The sequence below is a fragment of the Tympanuchus pallidicinctus genome, unplaced genomic scaffold (assembly GCF_026119805.1).
Source record: "Tympanuchus pallidicinctus isolate F22 unplaced genomic scaffold, pur_lepc_1.0 scaffold31, whole genome shotgun sequence".
Lineage (NCBI taxonomy): Eukaryota > Metazoa > Chordata > Aves > Galliformes > Phasianidae > Tympanuchus > Tympanuchus pallidicinctus.
The window spans coordinates 7,960,508-7,977,484 of record NW_026294749.1 but is presented as its reverse complement, the minus strand read 5'-3'; the positions used below and the strand labels follow the sequence as shown (position 1 = coordinate 7,977,484).

At 46.4% G+C, this 16,977-nt stretch overlaps 1 protein-coding gene across 6 annotated transcripts in view; it reads right to left on the bottom strand.

Moving 5' to 3' along the window:
* ATXN1 (ataxin 1) overlaps window positions 1-16,977 on the bottom strand; it is a 270,887-nt gene that overhangs the window by 196,626 nt on the left and 57,284 nt on the right. For 4 of the 6 annotated variants that reach the window (XR_008210032.1, XM_052697772.1, XM_052697769.1 and 1 more), the window contains exon 1: window positions 647-962. The exons of 1 other annotated variant lie outside the window; for it this stretch is intronic. The gene's annotated coding sequence lies outside the window, so the exon portion shown is untranslated. Of the gene's footprint in view, window positions 1-16; window positions 418-646; window positions 963-16,977 lie in introns of those variants that run through there. One more of the 6 variants, XM_052697771.1, reaches the window with a different exon arrangement.

Genomic DNA, 16,977 nt, shown 5'->3' with positions numbered 1-16,977 from the left:
CCCCCGGCGGCGGTACCGGGCGTTGTCCGCGGGCGGCCCGGGCCCCGGGAGCGGCGGCGCGGGGTGGCCGCCGGGCACAGCCCCGTCCCAGCGCCGCCTCCTCCTCCACCGCCCGCTCGCTTCATTCACCCTCAGCGGCCGCCCAGCCCCTACTACATGCGCCGTGCGGCCCGGCCGCGGCCCCCCCGCTCCCACACACACACACACACACACACAGGGGCCGTGTCAGCACCCCGTCACGCACCGCACCGCCACACACACACAAACGGGTACAAACACACGCCCCGCAAAATGTCCACCGCGGCCACCGGCGGGGTGAGGAAGAAGGGAGGAGGAGGAGGAGGAGGAGGTGGAGCGAGAGGGCCGTACGAGCCCCAGGCCCAGGCCGCTGCCCTCGGCCATGTCGTGGCCCCCGCCCGGGCCGGGCCCTGAGGCTGGGCCGCAGCGCTGCCCCCCCCGCACACACGCACACATACACATATATACACACATACACACGAACACAGCCGCCCCCGGCCCCGTGTTTTTCCAGCCGGGAACCGCGGGTGGCTCCGCAGCCCAAACAAGGGGAGAAACCGGGGGGGAGGAGGAGGAGGAGGAGGAGCGGGGGGGGCAGAAAGCAGAGGAGGAAGAAAAAGGCACTTACTGTAAAGTGTCAGTGGAGGTGGGGCTGGCGGGGGGGTCGGACCGAGACTCGCGCACCGCCGTCCTCCCGAGGTGGGGGTCTGTGTGTGTGTGTAAATGTGTGTGTGTAAATATGTGTGTGTAAATATGTGTGTGTGTATGTGGGCTCCTTCCCCCGCGGGTACACGCTGCGGGCCGCTCCGCCGCTGTAGTAGAAATGATGTCTGCGGTACAGCGCTCGCTGCCGCTCCGCTCTCCAGTATGTAAATGTGTAATAGAAGCCAAATATGGAGCAGTTGGCTGCCTCTGCAACAGCTCAAGGATCCTACTTCACGCGAAAGCCGGGGGGGGGGGAAGGGGAAGGGGGGGCAGCGGGGAGGAGGAGGAGGAGGAGGAGGAGGAGGAGGAGGAGGCAAGGCAGCACTCTGGCAGGCGGCCAAGAGAGCCACACAGATTATTGCATACGCGCAGCACCGCCGGGGCCGGCGGCCTTAACCCTTTGGGGGCCGCCTGGGGCCGAGTCGCCTTCCTCCCCACCTCTGCGCTCCCCCCGCCCGGCCGCTCCTCGCTCCGACGCCCGCTGCGCCGACAGCCGCACCGGCGGGCACCGGGAGCGGCGCGCTGCCGAGCGGGGAGAGGAGAGCGGGGCGGCCGTGCGGGATGCGGGAGCGCCGGCCGAGGCCGGGCTGTCGCTAAGGGAGGAAATAAACGCGCTCCAGGGAGCCGGGGACGGCTCGGAGGCAGCGCCGTAGAGTCAGGGGAGGGTGATTTTATTTAAGATGCCATATTGCGTTTTGCCTTGGAGAGCTGTGAAGCTTTGTACAACAGGAGCCCGCATCCCACTCCCGTTTTCTGAATTAGTTTTATTTTTCCGGATCCTTGGCGTATGCTCGAGTCGCTTTGTAGAGAGTACCTTCCACTTCATTCAGACCAAAGAGGCTCTGACTCATTCCGTCGCCGCACTACGAGGCAGGCAGGGCTGCACCACGCATGTTTGGGTACTCGCTCCCGCTGCGCTCCTCGCACACGCTCCGGCAGGATCTTCGCTCGTCTCTCCCGGCTGCGCGCAGACCACTGCCCGCCTCTCCCAGAATAAATGAATGGGAGGAACACAGCCACAGGACAGCGTCTGCTCTGCTTGCTGGCAACCCGACTGCTGCACAGGGAACGGCTCGCTCTGCTTCGGCATCAGGGTCACGGCACAAAATGCTGCATAAGCCCCCAACCCTGGGTCTCACCCCAGAAGGGTTCTGAGAGCACCCTGCGTGCTCCCTATGCTGTGGCTGTCCAGAGCAGGCTGTTGGCTGAGCATCTTTCAATCCGCCCCCAGTACAGCTATGAGCTCCAAGCAGATGTCTCTAGTGCCAATGTGTACGTGTGCGTCCACAGGTAGTAACACCGTGTTTTAGCATTGGAACTAGGATTAGTATGGATGCAAAAGACCCTACTGCTCAGTCAGTATGCAGCTCAGCAAAGCAGTCTCTTCTATGAATGACTGTACTCATCCTCCGTACTTCCTTGAGAATGTGCTAATCTGCACAGCTCTTGACTGAGAGCTGGTGCTGTCATATAGACCGGCTTTATGAGCATAAGGATATTTTAACAATGCAACTTCTACCTCTCCAGATCAGGTTCACTACATAACCCAAAGCGACTGCCTGTTTCAGAGCGCTCTGGGGACAGCAGCAGGCCCCAGCAGGATGTCTGGACAAATGTGCCACTCAGCAATGAGATGGTGCATCTATGGCCATGTGGCAGACAGCAAAAATATCCTCACCCAGCTAATGCAAGGTTCATTGATTTAATGAAAGGAACCATGGGAGAGAGGCAGAGGCTGGAGACAGCTGGAAATCAAGCGAAGGCCCCGCAGAAGCTGCTACCCCATCCTTTGCATTCTGTTCTGCAGACACGGCATTCTTCCTCCTGCCACCTTTTTTATTCCAGTTGTACTCCTGTTACCTCAGGAGAAAGGAATCTTTCCCTCTCAAACCTCCACCTTGCCAAGAGGTGTGGCACACGCCGTGGAAGAGAAGCCACATTCATGCTGAAGCAAGTTTTGGGCAACTTTCCCTTCTGCGGCAGACTCATGTAAGAGGCTTGTGTGTTCCTCCGGCCTGTGGCCATGGTGTTTGCCGCAGGACCCACACTTTTTGCCATGAACCAGCCTCTGGCTTTTAAATCTTTGTCCATGTTTCTGCTTCAAAGTTGGAAGAGCATGTCAGTTGTAAACCAAAGCAGTATTTTTTCCCAGCAAGGCAGCCTCTGCCCATGTCCTGGGGAAGTGCCATAACTGCAGGCAACCACATTGGGTTCACAAACTCACCTTCGTTTTGACGGTGGTTACATAACAGAGATAAGGGGACAGTGCCTTTGCTGGCATTGCCCGGTGCGCAGGATGCGCTTCCACATCACAAGATGCCATTATGCCTCTGCAGTTCCTCTTCTGAAGGCCTGTGGCAGGGTTCAAAGCATTCCCCCAACAGCGAGCATGGTAGGGGCACCAAGGGTGGGAAGCAGCACCTGAGCAAGATCTCGTGTGCTGCCATGGCCAGGACAAAGGTCCCTCACTGTCTATCAAGGCACTGCAGTCTATTGACCCAGACGTGCAGAACTATGCCAGAGGTGAAAGTCATTCACTTCAGAAAATAGACACAGTTGCAGACCAGGACAGTTCTGACAGTAAGAATGGAGACAGGCACTGTGGCAGTGCAGTACGTGCAGATAGGGGCTCCAGCACCACAGTGTGAGTCGGACACAGGAACCCACTCGAGCAGTGCCTCCTGCCAGTAACATGCTGAAACTGGTCGGACTCCCACTTGAACACGTTCTTGACCAAAAGACAGTCATCAGTTTGATGTGCAGGAGGCACGTTGTCTAGGAGAAACTGTCTTTCAGTGCACTGATGTCGTGCCATCAATGCGCATGCTTTATGTAATTAGTATCTGCACAAAATTGGAAAATAAGAGGTAACATAAGTTGGAATTATTGTTTTTTTTAACATCCACATTCAGGGAAATCCAGTGATTGACGACACGCTGCATGCGAACAGTGATTTTACAATTAAAAATCATTACAGTCTAGGACTTCAATTTGTCATAAAACGACATTGTTGGTCTCATTACAGCCTCTAGTGGACAGTAGTAATCCACCTCACCGACCTGTCATACAATGTGCTCAGATGACAAGTGTTATCCCATGGCAAGAAGGATTTCCCAATATAGTCAAAAGTTTGCTGGCATCGCTCTGAAGGTGCCTTGCTTTATGCTTCAGGTATCAGTGCTGGCTCGTAAATAAACAGAGAACTTCGCTCTTGATTTCAATCTCAGACAGCTTTCATAAAAAAACCTAAATTAATCTCAAATGTTTTTATAACAGAAAATATTGGTTGTCATGTTTTTGGCTTAAGTATGATGTTTTTATTCCAACTCAGGATCTGCAGACTGTCCAATCCACCTCCTCTCTATTTATAGCCTGCTTGCATTCAGATAATTTTTGCAAATGCAGTTATTTTCATTGTTATTTCAGACATAGGCAGCTGATTTAAGGTATTTTAACAGCTTTAACGAATGAGAAACTGTAATTTGGATTACAGCTGGCTAATTAAGGTATGCTTTCCTCCGGGAAGTTAAACATGTACACGACCTGAACAATAACATATTTAGAATGTATTCTTTAACTTGAAGTGCCTCTTGTGTGAGCACAATAACGCATGACTAACATCTTCATTTTTCGTGTATTCGCCTAGAAATGAGTGCATCCCTGTCAGAACAGGGAGGTTGATGATGGCCTCCAGAACTCTTAGCTGGGACTGTTTTCAGATGGAAGGAAATGGGAGTGGAGAACCAACGCTGTCTCTTTAAAGCCACAATTATCTCAGACAAATTAACAGTTAGTGAAGCCAGAGCCAAGTATTCATGAAGACTAAGCAAGTATGTAGTACTACACTTCGACACAAAGAGAAAACTCTATGGTCTAAAATGCTGAAGTCCTTTGCAAGTGAATTCAAAGGAAAGGCTGTCATTGATTTCTTTACTGCACCCCTGTATGGGCTGCAGGGTCACTGAACAAAACATTTTTGTCATATCTTGTCAGATAGATAATATGATATCAAGGTAAAAAAAATGCGTACCTCATCATTGCCTTGTTTTTTATAAAGAAGCAGTCAAGTTCTCCTTTAAAACAACAGCTTCAATGGCTTTAAAATGAAAATATCTCATTCAATGAAGACGTGACACAAGATGCTTTTTTGTTTGGTTGGTTTTGTTTTTTAAATAGAGAAAGCAATTCATCAAGGTAACAAAGCCTGATGACTCCTCTGAAGTCTTAAAATTGAGACAGATTTCATCTTTTGAATATGTTGTCAGTTAGTTGTATGTCATTAAGGCACAAGTAAAAGCAGCTAAGCTACCAGCAGTGGCTCTGGGATGGACCACAGCCAAACCTAGCCCTAAATGCTGTTCCAGCAGTGACCAGTGGAAAATAAAAATGCTAAGTGCTTCTCTAGAAGCACTCAATTGGTCTAGGCACACTCGAGTAATCACAGAATCACAGGGTTGGAAGGGACCTCAAGGATCATGAATCTCCAACCCCCTGCCACATGCAGGGCCACCAACCTCCCCATTTAATACCAGACCAGGCTGCACAGGACTCCATCCAACCTGGCCTTCATCCTCCAGGACAGGGCATCCACAACCTCTCTGGGCAGCTGTTCCAGCACCTCACCACTCTCTCTGTAAAGAATTTCCCCCTGACATCCAACCTAAATCTCCCTTCCCCCAACTTAAAACCATTTCCCCTTGTCCTGTGGTTGTCAATCCTTTCAAAGACTTGATTCCCCTCCCGTTTGTAGGCTCCCTTTAGGTACTGAAATGAGGCCTTCTTTTCTCCAGGCTGAACAAGCCCAGCTCCCTCAGCCTGTCCTCATACGGGAGGTGCTCCAGTCCCCAGTAATAACCTCAATAGGTTGTTAGGTGCTTTGCAGCCTACAGTGTCCAGATGTCAGAGGTCTCTGTCCACATCGTGGTCTCCATAAAACTCTTCTGACACTGCCCTTAACCCTGCAGGTGGAGCGAGCAGAACCTCAGCTGCTGTCTCCTTCCTAGAAGCGATCTCTTCATATTGGGGTCAAAGTCCACCAGCAGGGAACAGAGGGAAGGCTCCATCACATGGAAAATTCTTGGCTTCCAGGACTGTCAAGGCAGCGTTGTTAATGAGGATTAACATTCAACCAAAAGGAAGGCAAAGTTGTAAGGACAATTCACTGGCCACTTTCTCGGAGAGGGCTCTCTGCTTCTGGCATGGAGCAGTCAGAATCCACTTGTCCCTTTAAACCATACCTGGTACAGAGACTTATCTGGGAGTTCCCTTGCCAGTTTTTTCTCTGTTACGGGCATTATGGTCTAGATTAGATTAGCATCTATCATGTAAACACTTTGGATTGGGAAATAACTCTTGTCCTTTCTTAAAGTGTTCTTCCTCCTTATAAGGCAGTGAGGTTTCTAAAGCCTGTTACAGTCTCGCTCATCAATACTATTCATGTTTTGGTAAGTGGTGCAAGTGTTCATGGGAGGAGAAGGGGCTTCAATGGGCTATTTGCCTGTTTGAACAGGCCCAGGAATTGATAAGACAGATTTTTGACAACTCAGTACTTTAACAGCCACAAGTGAGCTTTCCTGGTCTATTGAAGAAATCCATCCTACCTGGATCAGCAACCTAACAGACTTGCAGAAGCAATATGCTTAATCCTGCTGCCAAGGCTTCACACTCTGTCCATGTGCTAAAAATCTTTACGACATCTTTTGTTGAGAAAAGTGCACCGTATGAATAACACCTATTTTCTCCCCACATTGTCTCTACCCCTCCACAAAGTAGGACACACGAGGGCCTTGGCCCCAAAGCTTTCATGCATATTCAGAACTGAAGTTTACAAAATTCAGACAATATTGGCAGATCTGGGCTCCTGCCTTGGTTTCAAGAGATACATGTAAGTTGCTTTATGTCCAAGACTAGAGTTACTTTGCACCTATCTATTCACAGTCATGTGAGAGGACAGTCAGTAACTAACGTTAGTAACCTAAAGCACAGTCAACAATAGTCCTGAAATATACATATCTTGTGCCCAGAAGAGAATGCGTTATATTTTGTTGTTGTTGTTTTCAAAAGGTACTGTATGCCACAAATCTGCAGCCACTTTAAGCACATTAATGAAGACTTAGTGCATAAGCATCAAACAAAAATTTAAGCAGGGTGAATAAGGGATGAAGCAATTGCAGCACCCTCTAAGACTTAATCCATAGTCACTATCAATAGAAAAGTTTTCAGGCAGAGAAGGACTGCAGACATGGCAGAACAGTCAATTGCTTGCAGGGTAGGAAGTCCTCAGCCTGCAAGCCTTTGCCTAACAAGGTAGGTAAGCACAGTAAACATTTACCTTGTATCCAATTACAAGTTAGTTGAATTGGTCTTTTTCTAGTTTCTGCTGCTGGGTGGCAGGGATGTGGTGTCCCAAGGAGCTCCCAAACTCTGAAATTTAAAAAAACATCCTGAGAAAAGTGACAAGTCATCAGTGGTTAAATTAGAATTATTGCAGCATACGTAGATTTGTTCAAAATTAAACCTGCATTGCTTTGACTTCTTACTATATGAAGGCAGCACCTCAGAGATCTTCCTGGTTCTGGGTCTCATGTTCTTTCTTACCCTTCAGCAGAGGCCTTCCTATAATAATTGTTCCCATCTTGGATAAAGTGATTTATCATGTCTCTCTCTTTCCCTTCCTACTTTTTCCAATGGAGAGTTTCCATTTCCACCTGTCTTTGTAACTTGCATCTGCTCTCATGTTGTCCTCAGATGATATCACTTATTTATTTGTATATAACATAATGATAGACCTATTCAAAGCTCTGGAGGTCTATTAGCACATAGCAATTACAAGAAAAAAAAAAACAGCAGTGCAAAAACAGTCTTCTCCACAGGAATTTTGCTAGGCATCCCAGTACATCAGGAACATCTGCTCCAAGCACATCTTCAGCCTTCTCCCAGCATATGTGTCTTTTGCCATAAGGTTTCTCCCATAATAATAAAACCCAAGCCCTTGTGTCTGTACTTCCTACCATTAGGATTGTTCTGCCCTGGGGTCAAGAATAGCCAAAAGAGTGGGCTGGGCAACTGGGGGCAGGGCCATCTGTATAATCAATGAATGTTAACATGTTATAATTACAAAATAAACAAGAGAGTTAGGCAAAGCAGATAACGATAACAAAAAGAGAAGAGATAGAAGGCTTACCCCTATCCTGGACTCACTCACAAAACTCCAGCAGAGCAGATCTCCAGCAGAGACCCTTCCCCACTGGCAGCCAGCTCTTCAATAGGTCTAGGAGAGGTGCAGCCAGGCTCCCCCCCTTCCGGCACACAGCTGAATTGCCTTCACCTGTGCTCCTGTGGCTGACTCAGTGCTCGCCTCAGGTGGTCAATCAGAGGTTCAGGCTTTGACTCAGCAGTTGCCATACATCTCATCACAAGCCATTCCCATGCAAGAGATACTAGTTCTTAAATGGTTCCTCGCTATAGATTTATTACAGCTCATATCCTCGTTTTCTTTGTGCAAAAGGACATAATGGCCATACAGTGGCCATAAGACAATAGTGGTCATAAGCAGATGCTTTAGCAGGCAAGTGCAGCCACATACTACTTCTTCTACATATTCCCAGCCTTCTGCTATTTTCAGCTCACGGACATCTCAAGCGGGATGTGGTTTCTGCCTAAACCTTGACAAATTTATCTTTCAAGACTTGTGCGGTCTCCCCATGAGCTCATGTAAACCTGATGCATCCACATCATACTATGTTGCATTGCACAGGTTCGTTTCTGCTATATTCAACGCTCCTGGTTCTTGCACTGAGTCAGAGTGGCCAGTCTTTACCCACACTCTCCAGGCTACCCAGACATCTCTCTTACTTCCCTTTAGTTGTACTTCTTCCAAGCTGGAAGGCCTAGTCTATGCTGTTGTTACACAAACCACTTTATTGAAGACTTCATTGCGTGTGACACAACTCCAACGTGGTTTTGTCTTTCTCCATCTCAGTCTCAGTTTTGTCACACCTTCATTGCCTCTGTTCTTCTGCCTGTCAAATAGGGACCATAAAAATTAACCTGTTATCTTGCAGAACAGTGATGACACAGTGGACTACAAGCATCATTATCCCCTTTTCCAAAAGCTTAGCCAAGGACTCAGAAAATCAACAATTCCACATATCAAGGACAAAAGAAAACAGCATCAGTATAAACAAAAATAAAACCGGGATACTATCTACATTTTTTTCATACTTGTTGAGCAACACAGGCTGACTGAAACCCTTTCCATTTCACAAACTATCCCTGTCAACCAACCTACTCTGGTGTTAAAAATCTGAAGCGATAGGACATCTCCCAGCAACCTCAGGGGATTATTTCACATGCTGACATGCAGCTCAGGTCTGAGAAGTCCGAAATGCTACAAAAGTTGGATTACCCATTGGTTTTCATGCCATCTAATCTGTCTCTCCCCTTTCTTTCCACGATAAATCCCATTTGTTAGGACAGAAAAAATTAAGTCGTTTCTCTCCCTTGTTTGGCCCATCGTCAGCTGAGATGTGTAAACGTGGTGTCAGCTTTAAGGTGTACAACTTGTCCTGTTGTCGTAATGATTCTGAATCACATACTTAAAGTTTACTACGTGCTTGAGGGTATGCCTTCGAGAACAAGTTATGGTGAGGCAATCAAGGGTGTGGCTTTACAGGACACTCGCTACTCTGCAGTAACTGCAAGGATGAACACCCTTTGCCTGCTGGTAAATGCAATATAAATTAGCCCAGAGAGATGGCCAGCTCTGACCACTTCTGCCACCCCACAGTGCTTTTGCTGCTGTTCTATGAGCACTGCTCCTTTTAGCTGTCCCTTCCCAGCAGTAATGCTATGCCCGGAATCAAACGTGAGAGTTGCACATAAAACTACCACCTCCCTCCCCCCACCAATACCTGTGGTCTTTTTATACATGATGATTTTTTAATTTAATAATTTAACTTTTTAATTTAATTTAATGCATTATTAGTTTTTGGATTGATTTTCTTAATACGCTGCTATAATCTTGCAAACTGAAGTCATATTTGCTAGGTGTTATCTCCCTTGCTGCTTTATGGCTCCAGCTCTTTTTATGCTTATATAGGAGGATACGAACTCAGCAGAGCCTTCGTTGTTTATTATACCTGAGTCCTCTAATTTTTGAACCCCTCTGTTTCCCTCTGCTGGTTAAAATCATAAAGAGGGATGGGGACGTGAGTAGGGAGGGTGGGAAACAGCTAGCAGTCCTTCAATAATTCACACAGACAAGCCATGTGGCAGGAGGGGGCAGTGGAGACAGAGCTCCCCACTGCAGAGTAGCATGCACTCACATACACCCCAGAGATACCTCTGAGACCTGCATTATTTTCACAGAGCATATATTCTTCGCAGGGTCCTGGGCACCACTTATCAGCTGTAAAGAAATTCCTGCGCAGTTTAGAATCTGGGCAAGCATCCCAGCCCCTGTGTTGTCTCTCACTAGAGTCTCTACACAGTATCAGAGGTTCCCAGGAATGCTCCCAGAAGCTTTCAGCTCAGCCTGAGTCTCTGCCAAGCTGATCGGTTCCTCGGAGCTGCCTGGAGCGATCATCCTGAAGACTGCAGGGGGAGAGCCTGCGGGCTTCCCAAGAGTCCTGAAAGGCTCTGTTTGTACAGGAGTCATGACTGGCCTCCAAAAGCTCTTATCTGAACCAGGACGTATTTATCTCAACCTTGCACACACTAAAGGTCCCCTCCAGTGAGATCACAATACATGCATGATTTCTGTCGTAGAAATAAAAGCCTTTGTATTGAAGTTACTTTTTCTGTGATTTCCTAAGATCACTGTTCATATTCTAGTAATCCCTCAGATCTCTGAATGAGGATCGATGCCCCTTTCCTGTTTTAACTAGATGCTCACAGCAGTTAGATGAGGCCAAGCTTCCTCCCCAGGCAGTTGGCACAGGTTGTGTGTCTACAGTGAACGATGCTCTCAAACACTCCACTGTTAGACACACATATCACATATCACACATAGCTCTCTCTCAAGAAACAACTGGATTTTTAACACCAGCTGATTGTTCAGAAATAACATATGGTCAGTGGGGCAAAAAGGCAGATCTTCCCAAGGGAGAAATGACAACGTTTTCTTATTTTAACATATGAAATTAAAATTTCCCGAAAGCAAAACAAAAGAAATTCCAAGAACTGCAACCTACCCCCTTTTATTTGTTCTTTGAAGAAATGTTACTTACTCTGGTTTCTTGTTGACTGTCTTGTTTCTTCTTGTCTGGATGAGGAGCTACAAGAAATGGTTTAGTGGCTTGTGGTACCAATGGTAATGGGTAGGACCAGATGATCTGGCAGGCCGTTTCCAACCTTGTGATTCTATGATTCTTAGGATTCACCCATCTTCCTAAATGTTAGCATTTTTAATGCTTTTTACTAGACAAGATTTTCAGTGGGTTTCTTCAGATCCTGCACACTTTTCTCTCAGTCTGCTATTCCTGTGGCTGTACTTTCCTTGAATGGCATATTGGATTCAGATAGTTTATGGTCAACAGTTCCCAGACTCCTTATAGCGCTCTAACCTTCAGTGGAAAGAAAGGTAAGCTGGGAGCATTTACCAGCTTGAAATCTCTGCTGTCTGGATAACAGGCAAAAAAAAAAATAAATTGTTTTTTCCTTATTTCAGGACTTAAAACCCCGGCTGCATAATAAAAGTCAGGACCGATAGAGTCTACCAAAAATACATTTACCAGGGGAATGTTTTGGCTATTAGTTATTCCCCTTCAAACCCTTCCGACTGTGCGGTGTTGCTATTTTGCTTTGTTTTGATTTTTGTTCCTTTTTAAACTAACCTCAAGGAATTTCCCTCTCTCCCATCGTGGTCATCAAGCTGTAGCTTGTCGGCGGTGTAACTACTTGTGATGTATGATGCTTTCTTCTGCTCTCCTAGGCTCCTTATCTCTGGTTAGCATTGATTAATGTCCCTTCCATACTGGTATTTCTGTCTGGAGGATGAGCCCATTTGCCAGCAGTGCCCACCCACTGACAGCCTCCACCACCCAGGGGCTCTGCTCCTGGGCCCTTCCTGCACTCCTGGTCGGGGACATTTGGAATGTAAATACTCCCCTTCGTCTTCAGCTTTTGTTTCGAGGATAAGACAAAACCAAATAATAATAAAACCTCCTCTATTCTGCACGCAGGGAGCGCATGCCATTAATATTAATTAATTTATTTATTTAAAGCCGGTAAAAGAATTTGCTCTTAGGCTGGGAATGCGACTGCCAAGTTTCCTGCCTGCAATTTGTTACGGCTCAGTAGTAAACTACCCCTGAAAATAGGAATTTGAAATGGAAATACTGACGGGCCTTTTAACGAGGCTATAATAAGCAGGGTGCTTTATCCTGCGCGCCGCACGTCCTGACACAACAGCAGCCTATCATAGCATGCACGGAAAACAAACAGGGCCTCTCTGCATCGCGCTCCTGCCTGAAACCGGGCCGACGCAGGAAGGGAACGGAGCCGAAGACAAAGGCCCTGAAGGTCAAGCACACCACGCCCCAGCCTCACTGCTGCTCAGCCCAGCGCCGCCATACACACAACTTGCACTTGAATAACTTCCCTTTGATCAGCTCGCCATGAAAAAGAGGTGTAGCCTGCCACGCTGCTAGCGGGGTAAAGAGGCACACTTTCCCATAAGGCTTAAGCTGCAAATTCGTCAATCCAGGCTTGCTCTGCTACATAGAACAAAGCTCCCAGAAGTGTCTGCTTGTTGCAAATGTTTCTTATCTGCTTAGAAGCATTCATTCCTTGTAATGCTCCATATGTACAACATGTGGATGCTGAAGCTGGTTTGCATACTGGCTCTCGACCGTCCGCTGAAAATGCTGTTATTCAGTGAGGCTGAACACTCACAGTCCCAGCAGCAGTCAGCTGAGCATCCCCACACTGACACCTGTCAGTGGCAGCACCACTGCCTCGCTGGAAATAAAACTTCTCCATCTTTTTTCACAAGCTATTTGGCAGTCACAAAAATAACTGAATCACACATATGAAACTCATTCTCTGGGACCTGATCTGCACACTTGTAGTCTGTAGGACACACGCTTAAATGCCGTGTATTGAACTGCCACATCATGTCTATTTTTACTAATCGAGTTTACTTGCGTTTGGGCACGGTACCAGCTACTCAGCAAGTCCAGGAGATTAATGTAAAAGCCTCTCTCCATTTAGAAAGTATAGGCACTCCAGATTTACAGCTGCTTATTTTGAGGTGGCTGACTGCTGATCCTGATGTCTTTGAGTAACAGATGGCTTTCCGAGCTGCGCTGATAATGAAAATGATATAATTTGTCACTTAGCATTAAAACAAAGCAGAGAGGTAGCACAGAAGGAAAAGCAATGCATTCGCCTTCTTCAAATGGCATACCTGAGAACAAGGGGAAAAAAAGGCTGGGCAAACCCAAAGGCTATCAATAGTCCTGGATATTCACATGTGGAGTAACTTACATAAAATAACGTGGCCTGATCTGGACTGTGAGAGCATTGGCCCCTGTAATGTTAGAATTTATAGCTTTAATCTTCTTAAGAGCTGCGTGGCTCTTCACGCATGCAGAGAATACAGATTTGATGTTTCTGAGATTAAAACTACTGAGCTGAACTTTTCTTGTTACTGGCCAAAAGCATTTGGAAACTTAATAAAGCATTCCATTAAAATCTTGGCATTTTAGTGATACAAAAGCAATAGGCTGCTAGCTCAAAACGTGAGTCCAAGTCAAAAGGACCCTTCTAGGGAGAGATTGCGGAATGTAGGTTTTAACAAAGTTTGCAATGACTTAAAAATAGATCAAAGGAAATGCGAAGTAGAATGGAACAATAAACGCTTGATGTAACCAGCAATGCACAAGCCTTTGTTGTTTAAACTTTATGACATTTAAAGATGTTTCTTCATGTTCTTCTAAACCTTCTACGTCGGCGAGTCCATGAATAGCTGGAAAAAGTACAGCGCACATCACCGACGAGCTGTGTGGTCTTTAACAGGTAACATAAGGCCTGATTTTTCACAGTGATGAGAATCCACAGCCTCAGCTGAGATAAGCGTGAGCTACTATTACAGCTGTAGACAATCAGCTTAACCCTGGAAAAAAATGCTCTGTCAAGGCTTGCTAGGCTACAGTTTTAGCTGCATGGGAAGCCCATGCAGAACACAGTTAAGCACCTATGCGTCAGTGCATGGTTTGGTTTGATCAGTGAAGGTGCAACTGATGTTTTTGTAGAAAGAAGAATAATCATAGCAACAGTACAATGCTATGAGTTCAAAGCTACAGCACGACTGGAAAAAGGTGCTCTTGCCAGTATTGGAAAAGCCTCGTGCAGTTCCATTTAGGCCAACAAGAGCAGAACTGCCCAGTGGCAGCTGCACTGCTGAGACTCTCTGCCCTCTCCAGCAAGGGAGAGTGAAGAGAAGCCTCTCTTACTGCTGTGTTACTGTGCTCAGCAGGTAAACAAACAAACAAAATGAAACAAGGACTTATAACCAAGCATAAAATAAATAAAGATTCATAACCAACCCTAAAAGACAGGTTTCTTGCTTCGGTTCATTGAAGCGGTTTGGGGTTGTTGGTTTTTTTTTGTCACAAGGTAAACAACATTCATTCCAGCATGCTTTGAAATGGCTTGCTCCTGTCAGTACTGGCAAAGACAGCTTTGCTGGAGTTTGCCTCCACATGGTTATATCTTGTTTAGATCTTCTAGTTACAGTCTCCCTGAAAGTTGTACTACAGAGGCTGAACATACATAGATATCTCCTGGAAAGCCTGTGGTTAGAGCCTCGGGATGCCTGCAGTGATAGCTTGGTGATGGAGACAACCTCATGCCTACCAATAAATCTCACAATGGATTTTACCCCATCCTGGGTAGCACAGCGTTGAACCTGAACCACGTGGCTGGTGTGAACGAATGCCACACATAACACAGGCTCACCCACTGTACAAGCCCCCAGCCCTTTCAAAATATAGTTGCCTTTACACTGTTGAACGTTGCAGGGTATTCATAAAAGTGGCTGCTTCCACGGCTGGTTTGCTTTGTTTTTTGTGGCACTGACATACGATGAGCTATGTACGATAACAGATGCCATTTGACAGCGCAAAATAATGGCGCTCACACTTAAAACTGTAAATTATAAACAATCCCTCTCTAACTATAAAACGAATACTCAGAATGGGGAGCCTTGTCAACTCAGATACTAGTAAATCAAGTTGAGGAAGACAAATTATTCACTGAAGCTGAAGTAACTAAAATTTTATTCGGTTAACACTACTGCCATTGGAGTTCAGCTGTTCTTTGATATAATTAGTAGATAGGGAACGAAGTGATTATGGGCAACATAGTAAAATCAGCTACATGTTTTCTTGCTGTGTAAAAGCAACAAAGTGTTTCTAATCTTCTGTCTTGTTTTTGTTGGTTTTTTTGTATGTTTGTTTTGTTTTTTTGTCAGTAAGAAGATGCTGCATAAATACTCGCTATGGGTAAGATGCCTGGCCACATCAAGACAGCCATTTCCCAAGGGGTTTCATAATTATATTTTCCCCACTGAACCACAGACATGAATTAAAAGTGACCCTGTCGGCCCACTGGTGCAGCTGCCATGTATTTGATTACAAATTCACTGGTACCAATGCCAAGAAGGGGAGTTACAGCACAAACTGAATGTGAGTTCAGGCTCAGCTGTCCGCACGGAGCATCTCTGGTAACCTGGCCACAAAAGGCTTTCAGCACACCAAGAAATAATATTTACAATTTTTTACCCTTTAAAGAAAATGCATTCCTCTGGTCTTCCTCAGTGCCAGCACTAATCCAAGCCACACCAACCTGCCTAGCAGCTCTTTCCCATTTCTCTACAGATCCAGGGAACTTCAGTGAGAGTTATCAGGAAACCCACAGAGCCTGTTACCTAGCCTGTTAGGAGACCAAAGTTGAGACTGTTTTAGGTAACATGGTGAAAGGAGCCCACTGCCTGCCTCCTAGACCACCAAGCAGCCCTGCCTGGCACCTAAGCCATCAGATATGCAGAGCCTCCGCTTGACTGCCCTGCAGCTCTTGTGCTCTCAGCCAGGGACACCATGGGACAGAAAGGTCCCGTAGTCCCTGTTTGCTGGGACTAGCAGGTGAGGTGAACTCATCAGTCTCATTTGAATGCTGTGGCAAAATCACCACGCAAATCAAACAGGGCTGGCAGTCTGTGCCCATGATGCAAGCGAAACCCAAAACAGCTGAACGGTCATAAAACAGGGATTAAAGTTCAATGAGGAAGCTGATAACAAAGAAGCCTGCCCAGACTATGCCCTATTCTGGCCAGCAATGCATTATCTTCTAATTTTAGAACAGCTGAAAATTTTTCCCAGTCCAGAAGTTGACAGGAGGCTGAGCAGCACCAGTACCATTAAATCTTTGTTTTCAGATGCCATGCTGTCTCCACACTGCAAGAAGTTGCTTCAGCTTGTGAAATTTTACAGGAAGGCACACGCTGTTGCTGGATGCCCATACAGGGAGCTATGTAATATGTTGAAACCATCTGGCATTTTGCAGTTTTACTCTATCAGTCAGACGCGCTGTCTGGAAACACAGGACTCAAACCCGGAGTCCTTGATTCAGGTCAGATACCTGCAGATGCCTGCAGACGTTTGGCTGGACTGGGAGCTGCAGAATAAAGCACTTAATTAAGCGGCTGGAGTTTATGATTGATTTCAAGGGCAGCTGAGCTGGAAGCCTGTTACTGCTTAGGAAGTTTTAGCAGATGTAATTATTATGGCATGTTTGATTTAATACAGGTCTCTGTGAAATGCTCCAAAATATCGTTTTAAAGACTAATTCTGTTGCTGTAGTGCTCTGTACCTCCTGTCAAAGCGATGGACTAGATGGGTCCCAATGTGAAGCTTCCTAAAAATTACCACTAAAATTAATAGACCATACTTACAGAAGACTGTTTTGTATAGAATGACTTTCTCTGGACTGTGAACAATGCTGCAGAAAGCCGACTCTGGGTTACATTACTCCTGTGATCCAAATTTTTTTAACCAGCTGATGTCACTAGGGAGATTTGAAGTCTTTATAATTACAGCTCAAGGCCTGGAGGAAGAGGGAAGGAAAGACAATGAAATTATGTTTCATATGTTGATTCAGAGAGTAACCTGCAGTGGCCTGTTAACTTGCTGCATCTATCAGGAAAAGCAAATTAATCCTGTATCCAGTCAGCTTTATGAGTGGCAGCTCAAT